This window comes from Pygoscelis adeliae, unplaced genomic scaffold (assembly GCF_000699105.1).
Source record: "Pygoscelis adeliae isolate BGI_AS28 unplaced genomic scaffold, ASM69910v1 Scaffold87, whole genome shotgun sequence".
Classification (NCBI taxonomy): Eukaryota; Metazoa; Chordata; class Aves; order Sphenisciformes; family Spheniscidae; genus Pygoscelis; species Pygoscelis adeliae.
The window spans coordinates 4,919,004-4,931,726 of record NW_008825098.1 but is presented as its reverse complement, the minus strand read 5'-3'; positions in this window follow the sequence as shown (position 1 = coordinate 4,931,726).

Sequence of the window (12,723 nt, the reverse complement as noted above, 5' to 3'; positions counted from 1 at the left end):
TCCAAAAAGCTTTATAGCTGTGTATTTCCTAACCTTTCTTTGTCACAGACTATTTGAAGCCTCATTTGTGAAGAAAACATGAGAAAGACAATGTCCTCTTTTTATATACAGTCGCCTGTCATATAAGGCCAACTTCTTTAAGCTTGCAGAAGTAGAGGGAAATAAAACAGCTAAGGGCACAGCAAAGCAAAAAAGAGCCAAGCCAGGTGTTCCCAGTTCCTGGCCCCCACTTATCACTGTCTCTGAGGTTGAGCTGTTTCTACCTTGAGACCATTGAGCAGCACAAGAACCATCTACTTGTTTTAAGGGCCAAAATCCCAGCTGTCTCTGTGGCAATAGCTCTGGCCCTTTGCCTGATGGAACACTGAAGACACAGCACAGCATACTGAAACTCTCAGAATGTTCTCCACTCCTGAGGTTTTGTTTTTTTCCTCTGTGTGTGAGAATGTAGCAGCCAAATGAATGCATTTTTTACAAATATTCAGATATGGGAGTAGATGTTTTCTGTTGCATCAGGAACTAATTAACCCTATTCATTTGGAAGCAAATTGAAGCTCCACTGGTTGTAAATCAGCTTCAGCCACAGGGTAAGGCATCAGAACTTTCTGCCTGTCACATATTCCCAGAACTGTGAAACATGCAGTGTTTTTTCCCTTAAGATCTCCCTAAACACTCATGTTCATTCTTATTTTTATGAGAGATGACAGAATTGTAGCCCATGGCATGTGGTTTTGATTCCTGAATGCTTCTGAGGAGGAAGATTATATGTTCAGCAATCAGTGCAGATATGATTGCTATCTGTTTGAATTTATGAAGTTTTAAACAGGTGTGATGATATTTTACCTTGACAAATTGCAAAACATTTTGAATTGACGAAATCCAATATCTTTTGGAAGAAAAAAATAAGATTCTGAGACTCGGAAATACCTGCTGTGATCAGGCAGTTAAAGTCCTGTTCTTTTTCATTTCAAGATAATGGTTTGACAAAACCAAAATCAAAGCCTCCCAAAGTTACCATCTAGTGTTTTAGCATGCTTCCAGGCTCTGTCCTTTTCATTTCTGAGGGCCTGTTAATAATAGGTGCAATAGCTGGGAAGGGAGATTTTTTTGTTTGTTTTGTTTGGAATATTCTCCTATTTGACCTCTGGACAAAACTCACTCAGATTCTGCAACAGTGTCTTCCTTCTATTCAGGACCAGATCTTCAGGGTCACAGAATCTCTGAGGGTTTTTAAAGCAAAACATAGTCCATCACCATTTAGTCTCTGTGTTCAGAAGATTCCCACTGCTCTGAAGTAACCATCTGTGTGTAAGAACTAAAGAACTGCTACTGATCTGTTTCTCTAAATGCAGGTGTTTTTAAAATCAAATCAGTAAGTCTGAGTTAGAGAAAGATCCCAGCTTACAAGAATTTCCAGCTCCAAATACCTGCTCTAAAAGTCAGTCTGACGGCTTAAATGTTAGATTGTGTATAGATCAAGTAAAGAGCATCAGAGTGTCAGGGAGGTAATTAATTTCTTTTTATTCTTCTTGGTGCTTCTGACATCCTTTTTATGCCAGTACAGATTTCCAGACTCTCTTCCTTGTGGAAAGTGCTACAATTATTCAGGTGCTGTCTAGCTGCTTCTGACATCTTCCGTCATGCACTTCTGCACTCAGATATCTCTCCATTTCCATATTGGAAATTGGGACACTACTGCAGAAATGGCTGATTTCCCGACAAGTATGCTGTAAAATTTTGTTGTCAGAGAAAATAGGTGTAGTTTGCTGTGGAGAGCACAGGCCTTTGTCTACCTGAGATTCTTTTTCTGCATTATCCATGTATTATCTTTTCAAAGTAAATGAAAATGGAGATCTCTGCCCAGAGGAGCTTCTAGGTTAATTCTGCGGGAATTCATTTGTAAGGACTTGCCTTTGTTTCACACCGAGAGTCTGAAGTCTGACTTAGCTTCCTGTTTTTTCTTCCTGATGAAATTGAAACTGTGAAGTTGATGGGTCCCATAAAGTACTACCAGTCCTGGTCTCCCAGAGGTCCACTTGTTGGGGTGTACTGTGGTTTCCTACTTGCCTACATGTCCAAGGCCCTTTCCAGTAAGAAGCAAGTACTGTGGCATGTACTCTGGTTCTTTGTCCAGGATGGAGGCAGGATACAGCCAAGGAGAGCACCAGATGCTGTGAAACAATCCCTACAGTTTGGATGTACTTGCTGAAGGTTGTGGGAGCTGAAGGCTATTTGTAGCCTATAGGATCACACTCTCAGCAGCCTTAAATCCCATGGTGCTGTTCAAGTGAAGAAGAGCTGCAAGCCTGACCTCTACATTATAATAATGGGGATAGAAGCTTTTATCTTTCAAAAGTGTTTTTAACACCTGTATTCAGTAACATGCCTTGGTATTTCTAGATGAATATACATGTTATTGATAGAGCTGGTAAACTCAGTTTTAACCTGTGAACCAACAATGGCACAGCTTGAAATTACTTAGTTTTCTATTTTCTCTTCTTACAAGAAGTGGAATAAATTTGTGAAGAGCACAAGATAGTAGATAATGAGATAACAGTGTTTTCCAGCTTGTGTCTCTGAATGCACCACAAGCCTATTACACATGTTGAGTAACTTGTGACCTACTCAAACAATGTGTGCCTTGATTCACAAAAAGTTGAAATAATTTTGATGCATTTGGAGTTCTGGGAATGTTCATGTTCTCCTTTCAGTGAAATAGGAAATCCAGTGGCTCCAGTGAAGATATGGCAATTTACTCCAACTGAGAATCTGCTGCCATATTGTCCTCCATTTTTAATGAAGTTCTGTGTCAATAAAGAAAAAGAAAATCATGTTTCAGATGATGTTGTGAGAGAGGGCAGTAATAACCTTTCTACCTCTCAGGCAGGGGAGGTTTGCTTGGACCATATACAGAGAATGACAATGTTTGAGTTCTCTGGCGTGAGTTCTGCTTTGGCACGAGAGAGCTCAACCTGTCTTTGGTGCACAAGGGAAATTTGCCTTGAAGATAGGGAATGGTTTCTCTTTTTCCCCATTTCCAATGTAAGTATGTGTGGTTTGGGGCAGGGTGGTGAGAGGAGAGGTTTAGGAAAGCTAGTTGTTGCTTACAGGGGTCTCTCATTCGCTGTTGAAAATCTTTCCAGATTATCAGAGTGCCACTTCTGTATACTTCTATTGCTCTTCTATCCTTGCAGATGAGATGTTGGGGAGAGCTGTTTGCAAGGGTTTTTTTGGCTCTATATGTTGCTGTGTCAGGAAGAATCTGTTTTCTCTTTGAGCCAAGAGAGTTCAATTTCTTTTTAGGTGAGATGGAGGCTTAGGTGTAAGTTAGAAAGGTGTGACTGTATGCATCTTTAATGTTAGAAGGGAATGTAAGAATGACTAATTAGTTGCAATTTGTGTCTGGTTTCCATGGCACTCGAAAGCCCTGCAGATCTACTTTCTACAAGAGTTGTTGAACGTATCATTCTTCTGTGCAGAAAGGATTAAGTGAATTCAGAGGGAGGTCAAGCAGTGGGGCGACCAGGGGCATTAAAATTTGAAATGTTATGTGGAATGAGTAAAATGTATGCTATGCAAGAGGGAAGGCCTGTAGTTTCCTTAGCTTTTCAACCTTTTCAGTTAAAGTTGTGTCCTGCCTCTCATAATTCATCTTTCTTCCTGTGCCATTCATTTGTCTGCTCTTCCTGGTGATAAGGACTCTTAAATACCATACAAGAGTTTTTCTGTTTTATCTTCTCATTTTCAGAATGAATCATAAATGAATTTGTGATTCTTTTCTACCCAAGAGCTAGGATTTCTGGTTGCAGACTATTCATGAGAACTTAAAGTGAGTCAGTGATGGGAAATCTCAAAGGCTGACACTGATAGATCGACATTTTCGGATTCATAAACTGCAATAGGATAGAAGTTGTGCATGCGGTGTTTTTGTTTCTGATTTCCATGTGGGAGAGGTTTTAGTGCTTTTGTGCTTAAAGTATTTTAAACTAGTGCATCGTAATAAAAATTTGGAAGATCAACATTTGCAATGTTTTCAGCTCCTTGGAAAAGAAGTAAATTTAAACATGTTCAGTGTATGAATCAACCACTTCTTGTCACTGAACCCCCCCCCGTATATTATTTTATCCCCCCAAATTGGCTTTAAAGACAGATAAGTAATTTTACAGATGTTTTGCATGAACAGAACAGTCCAGAATAACCAGAGAATTCAGGTAAAGGTGTCTCTTTGCAGAAGAAATCTATACTATAATGATTAACCCAAATGCAAAATCCCTCTGCTTTAAGATATATTGTTTTCCAAACTAGTAGTTTTGTGCTTATACAGTCTTGCTGGGCATCTGTTCAAGAAAATAAGACCTAATGTTACTGCTTTTACTAGTTATTCAGAATAAGGAGGATGTTCTTCCAAAGGACATTGCCATTTCTGCGAAAGACAGTGGAAAAGTGTAACCTTGCAGTTAAGTCTGCAAAATGTCACATCTTTAAAATGAATTAATACTGATTTTTCATCTTAGGTTAAAATGAACAAAATGAACTCACAGGGACCAGGCAGAACTGACTGGGAAGTGCTGCTGGCTTCAATTCAGCCTTTCAGGCCAATGGCCAAGGCTAGATCCTCAGCTGGTGTGAATCTCCGTAGCTCCTCCGGGAAACTACTAATTGTGCTTTTGTTTTCAATGGCCAGAGTTCTGCAGCAGCCACCTTTGTTTCATTCTGGTAGCGTGTTCATAGTAAATTTTATAAGGTGTTCTTAAGCTGTTTAGCTGCAAAAGTTTACTAAGAACTAGCAGATGAAATGGAAATTCTCAGCCTGTGCCTCTCACAGCAACTATTTTTTTCCCCAGTACAATTGCATTGGCCTTAACTTGCAGGAAATCTCAGGAAAAATAGTCTTTGGCATTTAGTAACCTCTGTACTTCAGTAATGGCTGCCACAACAATGACTAAGAGAATGATGATAAAAAGCTCTGCCTGAGCACTAGTTAATAGTTACTGCTGCTCTTTTTATCAATTAAGCTAGATAGCGGGGGGCACTGCTTAATCAGAAGTTATATGAGGTTTCCCATCATAGTTAATCTGTTTTCTTAGCTGGTCATTCTTTTATCTAGGTGATTCATCAATACTAAAGCATTGCACATTTCAATACTAGTACTCTAGAAATTGCAATCTTTATGAAACACTCCTCAACCATGCAGGAACACGTTTTCAGAATTATATCATGTGCCCATTGCACACAGAAAATGGGATCAGTGGGTAGAACACAGGCTCCACTGAAATGCAGAATGAATACTTTGTATGAAACCTGTGCTTTCCTCTTCATGTACATCTGCTAGTTCAGGTTTCCTTCTTAAGTTCTTTATGCCGTTAGACTTGTAAGAAATTGGTTTGTGGGAATAAGGAAGTGATCATCCCCCTGTACTCAGCCCTGGTGAGGCCGCACCTCGAATACCGTGTGAAGTTTTGGGCCCCTCACTACAAGAAAGACACTGAGGTGCTGGAGCATGTCCAGAGAAGGGCAATGAAGCTGGTGAAGGGTCTAGAGCACAAGTGTTATGAGGAGCAGCTGAGGGAACTGGGGTTGTTTAGCCTGGAGAAAAGGAGGCTGAGGGGAGACCTCATTGCTCTCTACAACTACCTGAAAGGAGGTTGTAGGGAGGTGGGTATCAGTCTCTTCTCCCAAGTAACAAGTGATAGGACGAGAGGAAATGGCCTCAAGTTGTGCCAGGGGAGGTTTAGATTGGACGTGAGGAAAAATTTCCTCACAGAAAGGGTTGTCAGGCATTGGAAAAGGCTGCCCAGGGAAGTGGTTGAGTCCCCGTCCCTGGAGGTATTTAAAAGATGTGATGTGGTGCTTAGGGACATGGTTGGTGGTGGACTTGGCAGTGTTAGGTTAACGGTTGGACTTGATGATCTTAAACGTCTTTTCCAACCTAAATGATTCTATGATTCTATTCTAAAGTGTTTAATGATTCTTATAGGCACCAAAGGGGAAATACCTGTTCTCAGGGACAGTCTTGGAACTTCTTTTGTCCCATAGAAATATAGACACAGTACCTGCTAGAGGCCTTCTAGTTACAAAGAGCTTTTACTTTACATAGGAAGTATGGAAGTTTAAAAAAACAGGACTTTTTTTTTTTTTTTTTTTTTTGCACAGCTTTGGTATAAAAGAATTTTTGTATGACAATGTATTGCACCATTGTGACGTATTTTGCTATATAACTTTTTCAGTATACAAAAACATTCACTTTTTCATTATATTTTTGTTAGGCATTTTCATTTGATGTTTGTGCTCACGCTCCCTGAACTCTGATACCTTGTAAAACAAATCATTACTGCTGCCCCAGACCTGCAAACTGAAAATGCCCAAACTTTCTACTTTATACATTTCTTTAAATGTTAAGCAACTGTCACTAGAAGTTGAATACAAAAACACCTTGAGAGGCTGTTGCTAATGTGTCACACCCTGAATTACTCTGCTTTGAAACTGCAACTTTAACCTTTACAGGGCAGAATTATTTCTTATTTTACAGCTTGCTAAAGCACAAGGAACAGAGTAAGCTTAAAAGGAAAATATAATTGTAACATAAGAAGGGAGGTCTAGGAAGAATTCTGGACTCAGAACATTTGTTCTAACTACATTTAGGTCAGGTTTTGGGTTTTTTTAATTTCTTCCAGATAGTTATTTGTCAAGGCCCAACTGAAGTGTCCAACTTCATTCAACCATTTCTATGATACCAAGGTTTGATATGATACAAGCTCTGGATGTCTGTTGATTTCAGAAAACAGTGATTGAAGAGTGGCATTCATAGTGGAAATATTTTACATTTTAGAAACACAGTTGCATAGAAGACTTATAAACATTTGTTTATCCTTGGTTACCCAGTTTTGCAAGTGCTTAAGTAACTATCACATAATTCTCCATCTCCAGAGGAACACAGAGAGCAGTTGAATGTCTTCAGAGCAAGACTTCCATCCTCCTATTGAGGAGCTGTTTGAATGAGAACCTAATTCAGTGAAGCCCTGCCATAACTTGTCATAGATGCCTAGCTAGTTTACTCAATTGCACATGATGGCAAAGGGTTCTTCTGAAGTGTTCATGATACTTGAAACAGTGAGAACTATTTTTAATTTTTATTGTATTTAGTTATCTTCCTAATATAGTTATATTATGTGCAACTCTCACAACCAAAATTTTCATCCCTCTCAGCTGAAGTTTCTCAGTGAATGTGTGTCAATTTAAAGAAAAGTAGCATCATTTTCAAAAATGCTAAACGGTCACTTCATCTAAACAGTTTTCATGAACTTTCATTGGAATTTTTGAAGCCTAGATGCTCTATAAAATGAGCTTTTTAATGTTAGTCACCAATGGATTAGGAGCTGATCCTGAGCATCCCTACATGGAAACTCTGGCAGCTTCCAATGATACAGCCAAAAGATAAACAGTTACTATCAACACCATCTACAGTTATAGATATCATATATATATATATATATAGGCAGGAGGTGAAAGAATTCTGTCTCTTGTCTTAAAGGCTTTTGTTTTACCTCCTTCATATTCCCAGGGATGATAGTGACAGAGGCTGAGTGACAATACATATTACCCGTGGTAGTAGATTGAGCCTCCAACTGGTGAAGACTACTACGTGTTTCGTACGTGCCTGGTCACTGCAGAGCAGAGGCTTTGGGCTTGAGGGGAATGAGGTGCGGAGCAGTGGTAGCAGCTGTCTGCACTGGGCTGCCTGGACCCAGTGGCAGAAGAGCTATCCAAAGTGAAGTTTAGCTAAGTCTGCATTTGCAAAGCTTCCCTTTGGTTGTACTGGAGCAACCAGCAGGGCCAGTATACCACTGCAGCTGTTATGGAACACAGAACAGTTGAAGAAAAAGAAAGAAAAAACAAAACAAAACAATCTAAGGAGTTGCTTGGAAACCTTCACATATTTCTTGCCTTCTGCTCCTGTCTCAAGGCCTACACAGAGATTTTGATTGCTGGTCTTACTGTCTGTTCATCAAGTGGGCAACACAGCACTGTCCCCAGTTCAGTAGAATAATCAGGGAAAAAAAAATCCTGAAATTCAGTCATACTGAATTTCAATATGGATTCTTCTAGAAGCTATCAATTATACCTCTGGAAATGAACTTAAGTCTTGGGGTTTTTTTTTATTTTATCCCTTCATGTTCCTCTCTTTCTCCCAGATTGTATTTACTTGCTTATTTCTATCTCTCCAGTGTGATTCTGTGCCCTGCTAAGAGCACATAGGTAACTTATAGAAAATAGGCACTTTACAGCAATTCCAGAATGTTTTACAGTTTTTTGAAGTCATTTTCTGTTAGTAATTTAACTTCAGGTTTTATGTTTAAGTGACTGCTGGCAGGCTTATGTGGGGGAGGGATGGGAGCTGCTAAGTTTCCAGTGGCTTTGAGCTTCTTTCCCAATGCTAGGGAGCAGTGTTTTAAAGAAAAATTGTTCCTATTCAGCTATGTTTTACAGTCTGAACATTCAAAGGATAAGAAGCACTTGTTATCATGTGTAAATTGTGAAATGTATCACTTTCAGTAAGCTTTTCATTTCAATTGGTTTTCTGAGCATAGTGCTGAAGGTAGCTGTATTGTTGAGGATGGTTCTTGTCACCAAGTGGCATGGTAGCTAAGTGGGCATGAGGCACCAAAGCCATTTCCAGGCTGAATAAAGGCTTAAGTACCAGAAATGGAAAACTGCTAATTGTATAAAATATTTATTGATAACTATCTGCTCCTTCTTTTCTCTGAACGATTCATTTTAAAGGCACAATATGAGCAAGACTGTGCTACTATGTAAATATTTTCTTATTCAATAACTCCTCTGAAGGAGCTGGAATGATGGCAGCGGTGAGGGGGAAATTCTGGGGAAAGATCTTTTCCTGGAGATATCCGCAATGTCTTGAATTATATCCATCCCACAGGCTGACAGCTGCAAGCACCAGGCACAAAGTGCTCAACAGAACAGCACATGTAACAGTTTACTTTGGGGGATAGTAATAATAAGTGAATGGTCATTTTACCTTCAAATAGTAACTTTGAATTGAGGGGTCCCAAATGGTACTTTGATATAGCTGAATGTCTTTAGAAGGTTTTATTAGCTTCTTAAGTAGTTAGAAACTGAAGAGGCAATATCTATTCCTTGGACATAAAAGTAACAAGTATGAGCTATGAAGGTAGTCCTCAGTTGTTCTGCATTCAGTCTGACCTACTGATGGAGGGATTTTTCTTAAGACCTGAAATACCCCCCCAGAATGTAACTGGTTAATATGCGAAAGGTCAACAGACAACTGATGCCCAGGACACAGACATTTGGAGCCTATTTTGGTAACAGTGACGTAGGAAAGCTCTAGTTTGAGCATTAATTTCTTGGAGTTTTTAAGATGTTAGCCAAACTTGCATCTTTCTCACAGAAGAAGGGGAGGCACTGGAAGAAACTTACATCCTTCTCTCGAAGGAAGGGAAAAAACCAGTTTGTGGAGTATGTTGTTATATCCATGGTTCCTTACCCAGCAGGCCACACTCACCTACCAACATCTTCTTGATTTGTTTTATCTAGTTTTTTCCCCATCTTTAGTTTTCTTGGAGACTGTTTGCAAGCAATGCATAAGACATAGGTTGTTCTTCAGTTACCACATTCAGTATTACCAGTGTCCTCAGCGTCTAGCAAATCTTAGGGTTAGAATTCAGGCACTTAATGGAAAGAAGACCTGATTTAAACAGCAGTTTTTCTGAAACGCAGTGGGCTGGGGGGATTTTTCTCCAGTCTGAAAAAGCAGATTAACACTCTACTCGCTGCTCTGATCATCACCAGTGCTGAGTGCTTGGATACTTTTCTTCCTTTTGAAGACAAGGGAGTAAACTTGTCACCTTGCACATTACAGGTACCTTTCTATTAACAAAATCTCTCCCTACAGTCAAAAGAGGATGCTTACAAGACCCTAGTTTTGCTGAGACAATCAGGCAAAAATTTCAAGAAGCAACACTGGCCTATGCAAACCTTTTGCAAGGATTGGTGCCCAACCTTAGATGTATGAATCCACATTTAAAACTGCAAGGTTTTCACCCACATCAGTGGATCCAGGGCCAGAATTACCACCAGTGGAGCTTTTCCATGTTAGCAGTTTGAAGTTGCATCAGAGCAATATTCCAACACGCCCTGCATCTACCAACAGGGGAGGATTCTGCCTAACTTCACCCTACCTTAAAGATAGAATTGGCTCTGCATTTTGAAGCAGCAATCCTTTTGTTCAGGATGAATTTCTGAGTAATTACAGTTCAGATATCAATCAATTCTTTTATTCTTTCACATTTGGATTCAGATTCTCCAGTTTTGGCTTTTTGTTTTGCACCCTCATGGACTCAGAATTCACCTTGCTTGATATAGGACAAGCACCCACAGGTTGTACCAGCACCCATAGTAGGAACATGGGGAAAAGAGTGCATAAGAACTGCGGTGGACGTGGTGTGGCTTTTACCAAAACAGACTGCCAAAATGTCAAAGACATGGTTGGCTGATCTATTTCCCTGCTGCCTCCTCTCTCCACTGTGGCCATAAACCACCTGGGTGCTTCAGAGACACCAGATGAGAAATGAGTCTTATTAATATCAATGGGACTTTGACTCCTGTATGACATTAAGCAGTTAAGCTTTCCTGAATTGAGATATTTCTTCCTGACTTCTCAGGTCATGGGGACAAAATGGTGATTCTTTACTTCCCAAGAGCATTCTTAATGATTTCTGAAGTTAATTCTTAATGATTTTTCTCTTAACTTACAAATGATGGCACGGATCACATGTTGGGTAAAACATGATCATGTATGCTGATACCTAGAAGGTGAGGAGATTTTGAGGCTTATGCTTCTCTCTATCTTAAAAATACTTGTTTGCATAAACCTTGCTTTTATGCTGCTGAGCAGATATATTACTGTGGACACACAACCGGCTGTTAGCTAGTATCAGAAAGAGAAAAACCACAGTCATCTTAATGCTGACAGATTTGTCAGTATTAGAAGAAACAGATGGGTTGGAAGAGAAAAGATTAGAAGGGGGGAAAATTTGAGTCTTCCAGTTAGTAGTTAGATCAGTTCCCAAAGAGAAGAGAAAAGATCCATTGTGCATTTTGAGCATAAAGTTCTACTTTTCCTTGATGTATAAAACATCAGCTGGTTTCAGTCCAGTATCAGAATGCTTACACAATAAGACAGTTTTAACTGGTCATTTCAGTTTAAATTGGCTAGAGTTATGATGTTAATTGAATTGTTTTCCCTTTGCAGGGACCTCAGGGGCCTCCAGGACAAAAGGTATAGTATAAACAACAATACTGTGAAAGTGATTATTCTTCCTGGTGCCAAATTGTGAGCAGAAAAGGTGAATGGAATTAGCTACTGTACACTGCATTGAACCAGTTAGTTTAGGCTCTGAATTTTGTTTTTGCAAGATGCAGCCATATAATGTGAGACATCAGATTTCTCATTTCCCCCATCATAGGAAGTTCAAGCAATGCAGTGCAGACTGTTTTCAATCTGTCTGCTTAACTTTCAGGTGAAAAGGTCACTATAATTTTCTTATTCATGCACTGGTATGACTAGGAAACCGAAGTTAAAACGTTGTGAAAGGTGGGGAGATAGAGTTTCTGATTAAATGCATATCCTTACTCAAGTAGATCAGTGCCATATGACTAAAAAATTGAGCAGCAGAAACAAAGGACATAGGTGTTGCTGATAAATGGTGCTTGCTTGGCGGTGTTCAGGTGGTCTGCTGGTGTCTTCCTGTTCCTTCGGTAACCCGAGACCTGACTTCCTGGGAATGCTTTCAGCGTTATTTACGCTCATTAAAGCTGACTGCCTCAGTTTGATGGAGTGAGCTTAGGATTTATGGAATTACACCATTAAAACAGTCCTAGATATATCAGCAATAACAACTAGTAAGTGGCACTCTTCCAGCATCTCACCCACACACCACCAAGACAAGTCATTTTCTAGTTGATTTCAAAAGATTAAAAAGTTGTATGGGAGGTATTTAATAAAACAGGCTTAATTTGTATAAAGAAAAAAAGAAAGAGGAAAGGAATAAGTAGTATTAACATACGTGAGAAGGATGCCACCTCTGTATTTTTTTTTCTTCTGAGATAATATTCTTTAAGGTGAAGTTTGCTTTCATCTGTTCAGATGGAACTTTTTGAACAAGAGAAAGAAAAACCTGCTGATATGTAAAAATGTAATCCCAAAGCATATAAATTGGTGGAATTTTGTCAGCTGTGAGGTGTACAGAGTTTGCAGGCTGAAGGAGAGGACTACCCTTCATGTTTAGCAACGTAGGAATGTGACATTGTAAAGCTGTACTGATGTCTAAGTTGCTGTTCTAAAATTACACCCTAAGACTTGGGGAGGAGGGTATTTTACATGTACAGCATCAGCAAAACCCATGTGCTGATGAGCTTTTGCATATCTGAGAAACTTTTACTTGGCATGGTAGAATCAGCTTTATTTACACTTTCTAACATCCTATGTCTCATAAGGAAAATCAGCAGCTATAGAAGACTGTCACTGAGAGGAGGAACTGTTATGAATAGGATAGTTTATTGAGGCTGATGGTTTAATGCCCTCCTGAGCTTTCTCTTCTAGTTTTCTGGAAAAATTATACAAAGACGTGAAAATATTCACTAGGGCCCCTTTGCAGTGGCCAGCAGTTGTTGACCATGCATCCA